Here is a 16,041-nt window from a genome sequence, read left to right on the forward strand (position 1 = left end):
TAATATGATCATAAATAATTTCTTTCCATTATCTGGTTGTGGCATAAATTACATTGTATGATTTTGAAACATTAAATCAATTTTGCCTTCCAATAATAAAACTTGATTTTGAACTCGTCTCCTTTGTATACACTGATCTGACGCATTCAGTTTGCTAGTATTGTAGCTAAAATATTTAACTTTTCATTCATGAGAGAAATTGGACTGTAATAATTTCTTTTTAAAAATACCCTTTCAGACTTTGACATCAGTGTGAAATGAAATGAAGTGAAAATTGCTCAGTCATGTACAACTCTTTCAGACTCCATGGACTATAAAGTCCATGGAATTCTCCAGGCCAGAATACTGGAGTGGGTATCCTTACCCTGAATTTGGCAATAAGGAGTTTATGATCTGAGCCACAGTCAGCTCCTGGTCTTGTTTTTGCTGACTGTATAAAGCTTCTCCACATTGGCTGCAAAGAATATAATGAATCTGATTTCAGTATTGACCATCTGGTGATGTCCATGTGTAGGGTCTTCTCTTGTGTTGTTGGAAGAGGATGTTTGCTATGACAAGAACGTTCTCTTGGCAAAACTCTGTTAGCCTTTGACCTGCTTCGTTTTGTACTCCAAGATCAAATGTGCCTGTTACTCCAGGTATCTCTTGACATCCTACTTTTGCATTCCAGTCTCTCATAATGAAAAGGACATAATTTTTTGGTATTAGTTCTAGAAGGTCTTGTAGGTCTTCGTAGAACCATTCAACTTCAGCTTCTTCAAAATTACTGGTCAGGACATAGACTTGGATTACTGTGATACTGAATGGTTTGCTTGGAAATGAACAGAGATCACTCTGTTGTTTTTGAAATGGCATCCAAGTACTGCATTTTGGTATTCTTGCCTTGAGAACCCCATGAACAGTATGAAAAGGCAAAATGATAGGATACCAAAAGAGGAACTCCCCAGGTTATTAGGTGCCCAATATGCTACTGGAGATCAGTGCAGAAATAACTCCAGAAAGAATGAAGGGATGGAGCCAAAGCAAAAACAATACCCAGTTGTGGATGCAACTGGTGATAGAAACAAGATCCAATGCTGTAAAGAGCAATATTGCATAGGAACCTGGAATGTCAGGTCCATGAATCAAGGCAAATTGGAAGTGGTAAAACAAGAGATGGCAAGGGTGAACGGCGACATTCTAGGACTCAAAGAACTAAAATGGACTGAATGGGTGAATTTACCTCAGATGACCATTATACCTACTACTGCGGGCAGGAATCCCTCAGAAGAAATGGAGTAGCCATCACGGTCAAAAAAGAGTCTGAAATGCAGTACTTGGATGCAATCTCAAAAACGACAGAATGATCTCTGTTCGTCTCCAAGGCAAACCATTTAATATCACAGTTATCCAAGTCTATGCCCCAACCAGTAACGCTGAAGAAGCTGAAGTGGAACGGTGTTATGAAGACCTACAAGACCTTTTAGAACTAACACCCAAAAAAGATGTCCTTTTCAATATAGGGGACTGGAATGCAAAAGCAGGAAGTCAAGAAACACCTGGAGTAACAGCCAAATCTGGCCTTGGAATGCGGAATGAAGCAGGGCAAAGACTAATACAGTTTTGCCAAGAAAATGCACTGGTCATAGCAAACACCTCTTCCAACAACACAAGAGAAGACTCTACACATGGACATCACCAGATGGTCAAAACCGAAATCAGATTGATTATATCTTTTGCAGCCAAAGATGGAGAAGCTCTATACAGTCAACAAAAACAAGACCAGGAGCTGACTGTGGCTCAGATCATGAACTCCTTATTACCAAATTCAGACTGAAATCAAAGAAAGTAGGGAAAACCACTAGACCATTCAGGTATGACCTAAATCAAATCCCTTATGATTATACAGTGGAAGTGAGAAATAGATTTAAGGGCCTAGATCTGATAGATAGAGTGCCTGATGAACTATGGAATGAGGTTTGTGACATTGTACAGGAGACAGGGATCAAGACCATCCCCATGAAAAAGAAATGCAAAAAAGCAAAATGGCTGTTTTATGAGGCCTTACAAATAGCTGTGAAAAGAAGAGAGCTGAAAAGCAAAGGAGAAAAGAAAAGATATAAGCATCTGAATGCAGAGTTCCAAAGAATAGCAAGAAGAGATAAGAAAGCTTTCTTCAGCAATCAATGCAAAGAAATAGAGGAAAAGAACAGAATGGGAAAGACTAGAGATCTCTTCAAGAAAATCAGAGATACCAAGGGAACATTTCCTGCAAAGATGGGCTTGATAAAGGTCAGAAATTGTATGGACCTAACAGAAGCAGAAGATATTAAAGAGGTGGCAAGAATACACTGAAGAACTGTACAAAAAAGATGTTCATGACCCAGATAATCACGATGGGGTGATCACTCATCTAGAGCCAGACATTTTGGAATATGAAGTCATGGGGACCTTAGATAGCATCATTACAAACAAAGCTAGTGGAGGTGATGGAATTCCAGTTGAGCTGTTTCAAATCCTGAAAGATGATGCTGTGAAAGTGCCGCATTCAATATGCCATAAAATTTTGAAAACTCAGCAGTGGCCACAGGACAGGAAAAGGTTAGTTTTCATTCCAATCCCAAAGAAAGGTAATGCAAAAGAATGCTCAAACTACCACACAATTGCACTCATCTCACATGCTAGTAAAGTAATGCTCAAAATTCTCCAAGCCAGGCTTCAGTAATACGTGAACTGTGAACTCCCTGGTGTTCTAGCTGGTTTTAGAAAAGGCAGAGGAACCAGAGATCAAATTGCCAACATCTGCTGGATCATGGAAAAAGCAAGAGAGTTCCAGAAAAACATCTATTTCTGTTTTATTGACTATGCCAAAGCCTTTGACTGTGTGGATCACAACAAACTGTGGAAAATTCTGAAAGAGATGGGAATACCAGACCACCTGACCTGCCTCTTGAGAAATCTGTATGCAGGTCAGGAAGCAACAGTTAGAACTGGACATGGAACAACAGACTGGTTCCAAATAGGAAAAGGAGTACGTCAAGGCTATATATTGTCACCCTGCTTATTTAACTTCTATGCAGAGTACATCATGAGAAACGCTGGACTGGAAGAAACACAAGCTGGAATCAAGATTGCTGGGAGAAATATCAATAACCTCAGATATGCAGATGACACCACCCTTATGGCAAAAAGTGAAGAGGAGCTAAAAAGTCTCTTGATGAAAGTGAAAGAGGAGAGTGAAAAAGTTGGCTTAAAGCTCAACATTCAGAAAACGAAGATCATGGCATCCGGTCCCATCACTTCATGGGAAATAGATGGGGAAACAGTGGAAACAGTGTCAGACTTTATTTTTGGGGGCTCCCAAATCACTGCAGATGGTGACTGCAGCCATGAAATTAAAAGACACTTACTCCTTGGAAGAAAAGTTACGAGCAACCTAGATAGCATATTGAAAAGCAGAGACATTACTTTGCCGACTAAGGTCCGTCTAGTCAAGGCTATGGTTTTTCCTGTGGTCATATATGGATGTGATAGTTGGACTGTGAAGAAGGCTGAGCGCCGAAGAATTGATGCTTTTGAACTGTGGTGTTGGAGAAGACTCTTGAGAGTCCCTTGGGCTGCAAGGAGATCCAACCAGTCCATTCTGAAGGAGATCAACCCTGGGATTTCTTTGGAAGGAATGATGCTAAAGCTGAAGCCCCAGTACTTTGGCCACCTCATGAAAGAGTTGACTCATTGGAAAAAACTCTGATGCTGGGAGGGATTGGGGGCAGGAGGAGAAGAGGACGACCGAGGATGAGACAGCTGGATGGCATCATGAAGTCAATGGGCGTGAGTCTGAGTGAACTCCAGGAGATGGTGATGGACAGGGAGGCCTGGCGTGCTGCGATTCATAGGGTCACAAAGAGTCGGACACGACTGAGCGACTGAACTGAACTGAACTGAACTACATTTTGGACTCTTGTTGACTATGATGGCTACTCCATTTCTTCTAAGGGATTCTTGCCCACAGTAGTAGATATAATGGTCATCTGAGTTAAATTCGCCCACTCCAGTCCATTTTAGTTCACTGATTCCTAAAATGTCAGTGTTCACTCTTGCCATTCCTTGTTTGACCATTACCAATTTGCCTTGATTCATGGGCCTAACATTCCAGGTTCCTATGCAATATTGCTCTTTACAGCGTCAGACTTTACTTCTATCCCCACTCATATCCACAACCGGGTGTTGTTTTTGCTTTGGCTCTGTCTTTTCATTCTTTTTGCAGTTATTTCTCCATTGATCTCCAGTAGCATATTGGGCATCTACCAACCTGGAGAGTTCATCTTTCAGTGTCCTATCTTTTGCCTTTTCATACTGTTCATGGGGTTCTCAAGGCAGGAATACTGAAACGGTTTGCCATTCCCTTCTCCAGTGAACCATGTTTTGTCAGAACTCTCCACCATGACCCATTCATCTTGGGTGGCCCTACATGGCATGGCTCATAGTTTCATTGAGTTGGACAAGACTGTGGTCCATGTGATCAGTTTGGTTAGTTTTCTGTGATTGTGGTTTTCATTCTGTCTGCCCTCTGACAATAAGAATAAGAGGCTTATGGAAGCTTCCTGATGGGAGAGACTGACTGTAGGGGAAACTGGGTCATGTTCTGATGGGCGGGGCCATGCTTAGTAAACCTTTAATCCAATTTCTGTTAATGGGCAGGGCTGTGTTCCCTCCATATTGTTTGACCTGAGGCCAAACGATGGTGGAGGTAATGAGGATAATGGCAACTTCCTTCAAAAAGTCTCATGCATGCACTGGTGCTCTCAGTGCCCCCGACCCTGCAGCAGGCCACTACTGACCCATGCCTCTGCTGGACACTCCTGGACACTCACAGGCAAGTCTGGATCAGTCTATTGTGGAGTCACTGCTCCTTTCTTCTGAGTCCTGGTGTGCACAAGGTTTTGTTTGTGCCCTCCAAGAGTCTGTTTCCCCAGTCCTGTGTAAGTTCTGGTGGCTCTATGGTGGGGTTGAAGGTGACCGCCTCAAGACAGCTTATGTCATACCCAGTTCTACTCCTGCCCCTGCAGCAGGCCACTGCTGACCTGTACCTCTGCAGGAGACACTCAAGCACACTTCTGGCTCCGTGTCTTTGGAACCTCTGGGTCCTGGTGCACACAAGATTTGAGCCCTCCGAGCATCTCTGGTGGGTATGGGTTTGATCCTAAATGTGATTTTGCCCCTTCTACCATCTTGCTGGGGCTTCTCCTTTGCCGTTGGATGAGGGATATCTTTTCTTGGTGGGATCCAACATTCTCCTGTTGATGGTTGTTCAGCAGCAAGTTGTAATTTTGGAACTCTTGCAGTTCTCCACCATCTTTTGGTAAATATGGCAATTTTGAAAACTCAGCAGTGGCCACAGGACTGGAAAAGGTCAGTTTTCATTCCAATCCCAAAGAAAGGCAATGCCAAAGAACGTTCAAACTACCACACAATTGCACTCATCTCACACACTAGTAGAGTAATGCTCAAAATTCTCCAAGCCAAACTTCAAAAGTGAACCATGAACTTCCAGAAGCTCAAACTGGATTTAGAAAAGACAGAGGGATCAGAGATCAAATTGCCAACATCCATTGGGTCATAGAAAAAGCAAGAGAGTTCCAGAAAAACATCTATTTCTGCTTTATTGACTACGCCAAAGCCTTTGACTGTGTGGATCACAACAAACTGTGGAAAATTCTTAAAGAGATGGGAATACCAGACCACCTTACCTCCCTCCTGAGAAATCTGTATGCAGGTCAAGAAGCAACAGTTAGAACTGGACATGGAAAAACATACTGGTTCCAAATAGGGAAAGAAGTATGTCAAGGCTGTATAATGTCACCCTGCTTATTTAAATTATATGCAGAGTATATCCTGTGAAATGTTGGGCTAGATGAAGCACAAGCTGGAATCAAGATTGCTGGGGAAAATATCAATAACCTCAGATATGCATATGACACTACCCTTATGGCAGAAAGTGAAGAAGAACTAAAGAGCCTCTTGATGAAAGTGAAAAAGGAAATTGAAGAAGTTGGCTTAAAACTCAACATTCAGAAAACTAAGATCACAGCATCTGGTCACATCACTTCATGGCAAATAGATTGGGAAACAATGGAAACAGTGAGAGACTATTTTTTTAGGCTCCAAAATCATTGCAGATGGTGACTGCAGCCATGAAATTAAAATCACTTGCTGCTTGGAAGAAAGATCATGACCCACTTGGACAGCATATAAAAAAACAGAGACATTACTTTGCCAACAAAGGTCTGTCTAGTCAAAGCTTTGGTTTTTCCAGTAGTCATGTATGGAAGTGACAGTTGGACTATAAAGGAAGCTGAGTGCCAAAGAATTGATGCTTTTGAACTGTGGTTTGGAGAAGACTCTTGAGAATCCCTTGGACAGCAAGGAGATCCAACCAGTCCATTTTAAAGGAAATCAGTCCTGAATATTCACTGGAAGGACTGATGCTGAAGTTGAAACTCCAGTGCTTTGGCCACCTGATGCAAAGAACTGACTCATTGGAAAAGACCCTAGTGCTGGGAAAGATTGAAGGTTGGAGGAGAAGGGGAAGACAGAGGATGCGATGGTTGGATGCCATCACCGACCTGATGGATATGAATCTGAGCAAGCTCTAGTAGTTGGTGATGGACAGGAAAACCTCATGTGCTGCAGTCCATGGGGATGCAAAGAGTCAGACATGACTGAGCAACTGAACTAAGCTAAACCTTTTCCTTCTTCAGTGGAAGTTCCCAGCCTGGGGATCGAGCCCAGGTTTCCTACACTGCAGGCAGATTCTTTCTGGCTGAGCCACAAATTATGTTGACCTTATAAAACAAAATAAAAAGTTTATATTCATCTTTTTACTTTCTGAAAAAGGTTGTATAACACTGGAGTTATTTTTTCCTTAAAATAGGTAATTCACTGGTAAAGCCATACGAGCTTAGAGTTTTCTTTGTGGAAAGAATTATTATGGGTTCATAATTGTATTAGATAATGTTTTGGTAAGTAACATTTTCCAAGGAATTTTAAATTTTCATCTAAATTTTCAAATTTACTAACATTCATAGTTTATAATGCTTTTAATTACTCTTTGCATATCAAATTGTAGTGCTACAATTCTTTCCTGATCCAGGTCATTGTGCCTATCTTTTTTTTTCTCTTGGTTCATCTTCCCAGAGGCTTATTTTATTTATTTTAAAGAAAAACTTTTTATTTTATTGGTTTTTCTAATATGCAAGTATTTTCTATCTTATTAGTATTTGCAACTATTATTTCTTTAGTTTGCTTGTCTTTTTTTTTTCCAAAAATCTTGAAAAAGTCACTCAGATAATTGATTTTTGGTACTTTTTCTCTAATATAACTATAAAATTCTCTTGAAATATTCTGCACATTTTCCTGTTACATTTTTGGTTTTATTCATTTAAAAATATTCTTTTAGAGGTTTTTTTTTTTTTTTTTACAGTATTTGATGTCAAGATTTATTGCAAAGCTATAGGATGTGTGATAATTCTAGAAAGATAGAAAAATAGACCACTGGAACACAATAAAATTCCCCAAAACAGTCCTACACATATATGGTCATTTATTCATGAGAAAGGAACCACTGTAGGGAAATGGAGAAAGGATGGTCTGTCAATATATGATATCGAGTCTACTGAATAACCACACAGGGAAAGAAATAAATCTTGACCCATATTTCCCTCCATACATAAAAACCAGTTGCAGGACTTTCCTGGTGGTGCAGTGGATAAGAATCTGCCTGTCAGTTCAGGGGATACTGGTTCAGTCCTTGATCTAGGAAGATACCACATGCCGTGGAGGAACTAAGCCCATGTGTCAGAACTACAGAATCCATGCTCTAGAGCCCACACTCAACAACGGCTGAAGCTGGCATGTCTAGAGCCTGTGTTCTGCAATAAGAGAAGTCACCTCAATGAGAAGCCTGAGCACGGAAATGAAGAGTAACACCCCTGCTCTCCACAACTAGAGAAAGCCCACGTGCAGCCAGGAAGACCCAGCCCAGCCAAAACGAATAAATAATTTAAAAAAAAAATAGCTGTAGCTGGATTGTCAGTCAGTCAGTCAGTTCAGTCACTCAGTCATGTCCGACTCTGTGACCCCAATGAATTGCAGCACGCCAGGCCTCCCTGTCCATCACCAATTCCCAGAGTTTACCCAAACTCATGTCCATCGAGTCTGTGATGCCATCCAGCCATCTCATCCTCTGTCGTCCCCTTCTCCTCCTGCCCCCAATCCCTCCCAGCATCAGGGTCTTTTCCAATGAGTCAACTCTTCACATGAGGTGGCCAAAGTACTGGAGTTTCAGCTTTAGCATCAGTCCTTTCAATGAACACCCAGGACTGATCTCCTTTAGGATGGACTGGTTGGATCTCCTTGCAGTCCAAAGGCCTCTCAAGAGTCTTTTCCAACACCACAGTTCAAAAGCATCAATTCTTCAGTGCTCAGCTTTCTTCACAGTCCAACTCTCACATCCATACATGACCACTGGAAAAACCATAGCCTTGACTAGATGGACCTTTGTTGGCAAAGTAATGTCTCTGCTTTTGAATATGCTATCTAAGTTGGTCATAACTTTCCTTCCAAGGAATAAGCATCTTTTAATTTCATGGCTGCAATCACCATCTGCAGTGATTTTGGAGCCCCCCAAAATAAAGTCTGACACTGTTTCCCCATCTATTTGCCATGAAGTGATGGGACCCGGTGCCATGATCTTATTTTTTTCAATTTTGAGCCCATGTGTAAATGGTAAAAACAATCAAACTTCTATCTACAAAATACTATAAAATAATGTCTTCCTCATATTGGAATAAGCAACAGTGTCTCACAGCACACTTACACACACACACACACCACTAACCATAAAGAAACAAATTGATCAGCTACATGAATATTAGGAATGTTTGGGACTTCCTTGATAGTCCAGTGGTTTAGAATCAGACTGCCAGTTCAGGGGACACGGGTTCCATCCTACATGCAGCAGAGCTCAGACTAAGCCAGTGCGTTGCAACTACTGAGCCTGTGGTCTAGAGCCTGAAAGCTGCAACTACTGAACCCCTGAGCTGCAGCTACTGAAGCGTGCATGCCTAGAGCCCGTGCTCTGCAACAAGAGAAATAACGGCAAGGAGAAGCCCAATCACCACCGCTAGAGAGTATCCTCTGTTCTCAGCAACTAGAGAAAGCCCATGAGGAGACCCAGCACATCAAAAATAAATAAACTTTTAAAAGTATATATTAGGAACGTTTGGGGGACTTCCCTGGTGGTCCACTGGTTAAGACTCCAGGCTTCCATTGCAGGGCGTTGGGGAACTAAGATCGCAGGTGCCTCATGGTGAGGCTTCTGGAGTAGCTCAGTCAATAAAGCATCTGCCTGCAATGTGGGAGTGAAAGTGAAAGTCGCTCAGTCCTGTCAAACTCTTTGCAACTCCATGGACTATACAGTCCTTAGAATTCTCCAGGCCAGAATACTGGAGTGGTTAGCCTTTCCCCTTCTCCTGGGGATCTTCCCAGGAGCTCAGAGACACCTGAGTGCAAGAGAAACTGGTTCAATTCCCGGGTCAGGAAGATCTGCTGGAGAAGGAAATGGCATCCCACTCCAGTGTTCTGGCCTGCAGAATCCCATGGACAGAGGAGCCTGGCAAGCTACAGTCCATGGGATCACAAGAGTTGGACACAACTTAGCACTATCTTTCTTCTTCTATGCCTCATGGCATAGCAAAAGAGAAAAATAAAAACATTAATTCATCAGAAGGCACCATGATAAGACAGGCAAGTCTGCAAAGTGGAAGTATTGGAACTCATATATCTCACAGAGTATCCTTATCTAGAATATACAATACCCACAAATCAGTAAAATAAGCAAGAAAAACCAGAGAAATTGGACAAAAAACGTGGAAACCTCATAAAAACAGGATACTCAAGTCATCAACAAATATATGAAAAGATGCTCAACATCATTAATCATAACCTTGTAGGAGCTGGAGCAGTCGTGTCCAACTGCAACACCATGGACAGTAGTCCACCAACCTCCTCAGATCATGGAATTTTCCAGACAAGAATACTTAAATGGGTTGCCATTTTCTTCTCCAGAAGATCTTCCGGATTCAGGGATAGAACTCATGTCTCTTCCATCTCCTGCATTGTCAGATAGATTTTTTACTACTGCACCACCCGGGAAGCCCATTAACCACGAAGTGAAGTGAAGTGAAGTTGCGCAGTCGTGTCTGACTCTTTGTGACCCCATGGATTTAGGAGCCTGCCAGGCTCCTCCGTCCATGGGATTTTCCAGGCAAGAGTACTGGACTGGGTTGCCATTTCCTTCTTCAGGGGATCTTCCCAACCCAGGGGTTGAACCCAGGTCCCCCACATTGCAGGCAGATGCTTTACCATCTGAGCCACCAAGAAAGCCCCAAACACAAGGGGAATGCAAATTTAAATCACAGTGTTATACCACTATATGCCCCATCAGAGTGACTAAAATTAAAAGAATAACATCAGATGTTAAGAATGGTGAGAGTTGGTAAAAGCATTTCGTAAAGCCATTTGGCAGTATGTAGTAAAACTGGACATATGCATATAGTATGCATTCAAAAGTTTACTCCAAGAAGTATATTCTAAAGGAATGTTTACATAAAAATAAGACATGTATGCATCTGTGCACAGCAGCATTTTTTGTAACAGCCCAGGTAACAGAATATCCACAAAGAATAAAATTATGGTATATTCATAAAATCAGTTATAATACAACAATAAAAATGAATTAATGATAGCTACAAGCAAACCTTGGTGTACCTCAAAAATATGATGCTGAATAAAAAAAAATGCCAGATACAAAAGAATATATACAGTGCAATTCTATTTAACTAATGTTCAGAAAAAGGAATGTCTATGATGATAGCAATCAAAGATGATTTAATTTTATTGGTGGAGTAATGACCAAGAGAGGGTTCTGGGTACTAGCAGTGATTTATTTCCTGATGTGGGTAGTGGTTACCCAGGTGTGTTAACCTTGGAAAAATTCACTGAATGATGAACTTAAGTTAAGAACGCACACTTTCCTATATGAACATTATACTCCAAGTTCAAAAAATTTTAATTTAAACAAATTCTGAGAAAAAATGTGTATCTGTATGATCTCTCTGGTGTCTCTCTGCTTTTATCTTAGGCCTTCATAGCCGAGAGAATTACGTAATTCCTCACTTGGTGAATGTGCTTCAAATTGTCTTAACAATATTAAAACCAGCTTTAAAATAGCATAGATATTACCCTTAACATTTGATTGAATAGGATTCATTTGTCTCCTTAATGCCAACCTGTTATTTATCAAGTGAATAATTGCCAGCTTTTATTTTTATTTCTGAAAAAATTTTTAAAGGAGCATGGTTGTCAAAATTAAATATGCTTCTGTCCCTCAAAATTGTAGATAATTTTAGGCCTCTTGCTTAAATAAGTATGTTTAATATTTATTTCTCAGTTTTGCTTTCTATTCAGGAATATCAATTGCTGACTTTAAAATAAGTACATGGTAGACTTCCCCAGTGGTCCAGTGGCTCAGATTCTGAGCTTTTGCTGTAGGGAGCAAGGGTTTGATCTCTGGTCTGGGAAGTTCCACATGGGGCAACCAAAAAACAACAACAACACACACACACACATATATATATATATATACATACACATACACACACACGGTATAAATTTATTTCTCCCTATATGACCTTGATTCCCAAGGTATGTACTCATTTTTTTTTAAACAACATAACAATGTGAATTAGATGGGATTGTTCTTTTCAAGAAATTAGGGCAGTATTATAATAATGCTTGTGAACAGGTGCTCATTTGAAGAAATACATCCCCCATCACATATAGGTTCCAAAGGGAGAAGTGTTTTTTAAAAAAATCACAGAATATAGGACACATAGGTTGTGGGAGTATTTATTTAGGCAAAGAAAGGCTTGCCTTACTGTAATCTTGTTTTCCATCAAAACCCAAAAAAGGATAAAGACAAATCAAGACAAAAAAATAATAGGCTAAGTAAACAGTTAATGTTTTCCCAGTTTGCGGCATGGTTCCTTTGTTGGATTACAAAACAATTTCAGCAAAGAGAATTCCCAGGGGAAAGGATGTGAAAGAAGAGCCAGAAAACAGTGCAATAAAAGCAACTGAAAACCACTTCTAAACAAGTATTTCACCAATTGTTTGGGATACAATGGGGTTAATTCTAAGCAGGTGGACTTTTCCACTACAATAATATGTACAATATATGCCTCCTTCAAAGTTCTTTAAGCTACACTCTAAAAGTGAATTTACTAAAACGGACTTAGTGCTATCTTGTAAATCCTTCCGTAAAAGAACTGTGTGTTTTCGTACTCACACCAGTTCAGATGGAAAGGATGGTGATGATCAGTAGAGAGAAGCAAGCAATCCAACAAAACTCTATCAGAAGTGTGAAAGTAATGCTAGTTCACCCCACACATGAAATGACAGTGGCTACATGTCACCTCTCTACTGTATTATCACTTGTTTAAATTTCAAGTCTTTTTTTTGTTACTGTCTTCAGCCTTAAAATATTGTCTATCTTTAAAACAAAGAAATCAAACTGTCCGAAGCCTTTTTTGCTTTTATTTTTAAAATCAGCACTATTTTTCTAAACTTCGGACTCCTTGAGATTTGGAGTTTAACCATAGTAGCTAACTAAGCGTCTCATTAATATTTCTCCCTGGAGGCTCAGATGGTAAAGAATCGACCTGTAATGCAGGAGACACAGGAGACACAGGACATGTGGGTTCGATCCCTGTGTCCAGAAGATTCCCCCAGAGAAGGACACGGCAACCCACTGCAGTATGCTTGCCTGAAGAATTCTATGGACAGAGGAGCCTGGTGAGCTATAGCCCATGGAGTCCCAAAGAGTCCTACAAGACTGAGCGACTAACACGTTCAGTTCACTTTCACCATTTTCCCAATTGATTCCTCACATTCACTAACTCCTTAGTATTCACATCTCCAGCCTACAGATCTACGCTTTTTACTCCCCACTGTACACACTGTCATTCGCTTTAACGTTATCTTAAGTAAACTGTTTAACTCTGTTACCAGTGGTCTGTGGGTTGACCAGGCGCTGCACTTGACCCTTTGTACTAGGGAAAATATCCTTTGATGTCAATAAGACTTTTCAACATATCAACTTTGCTGGCCAATTGGTAAACATTGAAAGACAGAGATATGAACATGGGAAGTCATTTTGTCATTATTTCTATTTCATTTCCTTTATAATCTTACAGAAAAGTCTATAATCCTGTATTTATTATGAGACTATAACCATGTAAACGACTTTGAAGTTAGGACTTCAAAAACGTTTTCAACATCATGAGGTCCAACAGGGTAGAGAAGACATGCTTTATTATAAGTCTTATTTAATCAGTGAAAAACTTTGATAATAGACAAAGTTTCTAAACAAAATTATCTAAACATCTGGAAGCTATTAAAGAACTGAGGAAGTTAGGCCACAGTTAAATTTAGGAAGGTATTTCTATTATAAATTCCTTATAAAGTGAGCCTATGAAAAAAAAAGTAAATTACCATTACCATTTGACCTAAATTTCTCATATTCATTAAGCCTAGACATTTAAGAATATTGTGAATAAAATAAAAAATTACCCTTTGGGAGAGCAATGACTTAGTGTTCATCTTATGATAGGTATGTAAATGCTGATTTTAGTAATCATGTTAAGGTACTATTTGTACCCATTTTGATGTGCATTAAACGTATTGAAATATTATGGACTTAAGAGTTCAGAGTTAGCTTTAAATTCTAGCTCCACCACACATTAGTTGCATAAACTTAGGCAAGATTTGTTAACTTGGAGCCATGATGTTCTTCTCTGTAGAGAACAGAAATATTTTTTGAGTGAAGTATAATTGATTTACAACGTTATATTAGTTTTAGGTGTATAGAAAAGCATTTCAGTTATGCATATATATATATACAATTTTTTAAGATTCTCTCCCCTTAAAGGTTATTTAAAAATATTCAGTACAGTCCCTGTGCTATTCAATAAGACTTTGTTGTTTACAGTAGTGTGTATATGTTAATCTCAAACTCCTAATTCATCCCTCCCCTTCTCTTACTCTTTGTTAACCATACATTTGTTTTCTATGTTTATAAGTCCGTGTCTGTTTTGTACATAAGTGCATCTGTATCTTTTTTTTTTTCCAGATTCCACGTACAAACAATATCGTATGCTATTTGTCTTTCTCTGGCTTACTTCACTTAGCATGATGACCTGTATGTCCGTCCGTGTTGCTGCTAATGGCATCGTTTCATTCTTTTTAAAGTCCAAGATGATTAAGTACATAATACCTGGAAGAGCCTAGCACAGTGCCTCACACTGAGTTCGTGCTCAATAAATGTTTCCTGCCTTTCCCCCATCTCTGCTATCTTGCTTCCTCCTCTTTCACCACCGTTGCTAGTATGTTATACTGACTTTCCTCTTCAGAGTCTAAGGGGATGTTGCATAAATGTTTTTATAAACTTCCACATATTTCATACTTTTCCATTGTTACCAACAGTTTGAAACACTAGAGCTCCTTGGGGACATGAGTGTAGTGGGGAAAGTTGTGAGTATATATTTTGTTTGGCAGTGAGTCACAGATAAAAGAAGAAAACTCGAATCTATTGAGCCCGATGCCAAGCGTGTATGTGTTAATTTGCTTCAGTCATGTCCCACTTTGTGACCCTATGGACCATGGCCTGCCAGCCTCTTCTGTCCATGGGATTCTCCAGGCAAGAATACTAGAGTGGATTGCCATGAACCCAAGTTGCTTACATCTCATGCATTGGCAGGAGGGCTCTTTACCACTAGCGCCACCTGGGGAGCCCAATAATACTTTACATTTTATAGTATTTTCTCATTTTTATCCCCATAATAGTCACATCTGCCTGCCTCTAAAGCTCATGCTCTTTTTGCTCAAAAATGCTGTCACCTGCTTTTACAGATGTGTCTGAGGGACAGTTTTTCAGTGTTAACAGAAAATGCATTTTGAGTTTAAATCACTGGCTTATGAATAGATGTAGATGGTCAGGACAGATCTGGGTGGGAATGCTACTGAAAAACAAAAAAACATGTTCATGGGGAACTTCGTGCTAAACCATTTGTAGATGACCTCCTTCTGGGTTGGGGTTTCATATGTAGCAGAGCAGCTCCCTGGCTGTGATCTATTGAAAGTCAGCCCTCGACAGAAGGGTTTGTAAAAAAGGAAAGAAAAAGAAGCGGGGGGAGGGAGAAAAATAAAAAATAAATAATAAATAATAGAAAGAAGAAAAAAAAAGAAAACAGAAGGCATTTCTGGTGGTCCAGTGGTTAGGACTCTGCACTCTCATTGCGGAGGATCCAGGTTCAAACCCTGGTTGGAAAGCTAAGATTCTACAAGCTGTGTGGTGTGGTAAAAAAAACAAAGCAAGCAAACAAAACACAGAAGGGGGAGTACACAGGACATATAAATAAATCAAGAGCAACATTACCTGAGAAAATGCAGATACCCTGAACTCTAGAAAAGAAACAAAAATAATAGCTGAGAATCAAAGCAAGGCCTGAGGCCAGAATGTACCAAAACACAGGGCAAACTGGATCAGCTTAGGCTGAACTGTCCATGGAGAATGAATTGAAAACAGTTGAAAATACATCAAAGAGCAGAGTGTGGGGTGGATGAAGCCTGTTGATTCATGATTTAAAATCTCAGAATACAGCACACCTCCCCAGACTGGGGACAGCTTCTTAAAGATCATTTATCAGGCTGTACAAATTAAACTAAAAGGAAGACATTGTCTTACCTATAGTCAGTTCCCAGCCAGGTCCATTTTCTGTAAGGAGTGTTCCTACTCTTAAAAGCTCTGCCTATAAACTGGTCCCACTTTATTATGTGGTCATTTTATGAATGATGATAGGAAATGGAGCAGATTTATTACTCAGTGTGATAGCTTTCTTTCTCTTGCTTATACCTTTACAATGACACTTGCTACTTTAAAAA

At 40.0% G+C, this 16,041-nt stretch overlaps 1 non-coding gene across 1 annotated transcript; it reads left to right on the top strand.

Moving 5' to 3' along the window:
- The first annotated feature begins 15,356 nt into the window (after positions 1-15,356).
- On the top strand, positions 15,357-15,429 carry TRNAE-CUC (transfer RNA glutamic acid (anticodon CUC)). Its single transcript has one exon. It is a non-coding gene; the product is annotated as a tRNA-Glu (tRNA).
- The last annotated feature ends 612 nt before the right edge of the window (positions 15,430-16,041 follow it).

The sequence above is a fragment of the Ovis canadensis genome, chromosome 8 (genome assembly GCF_042477335.2).
Source record: "Ovis canadensis isolate MfBH-ARS-UI-01 breed Bighorn chromosome 8, ARS-UI_OviCan_v2, whole genome shotgun sequence".
Classification (NCBI taxonomy): domain Eukaryota; kingdom Metazoa; phylum Chordata; class Mammalia; order Artiodactyla; family Bovidae; genus Ovis; species Ovis canadensis.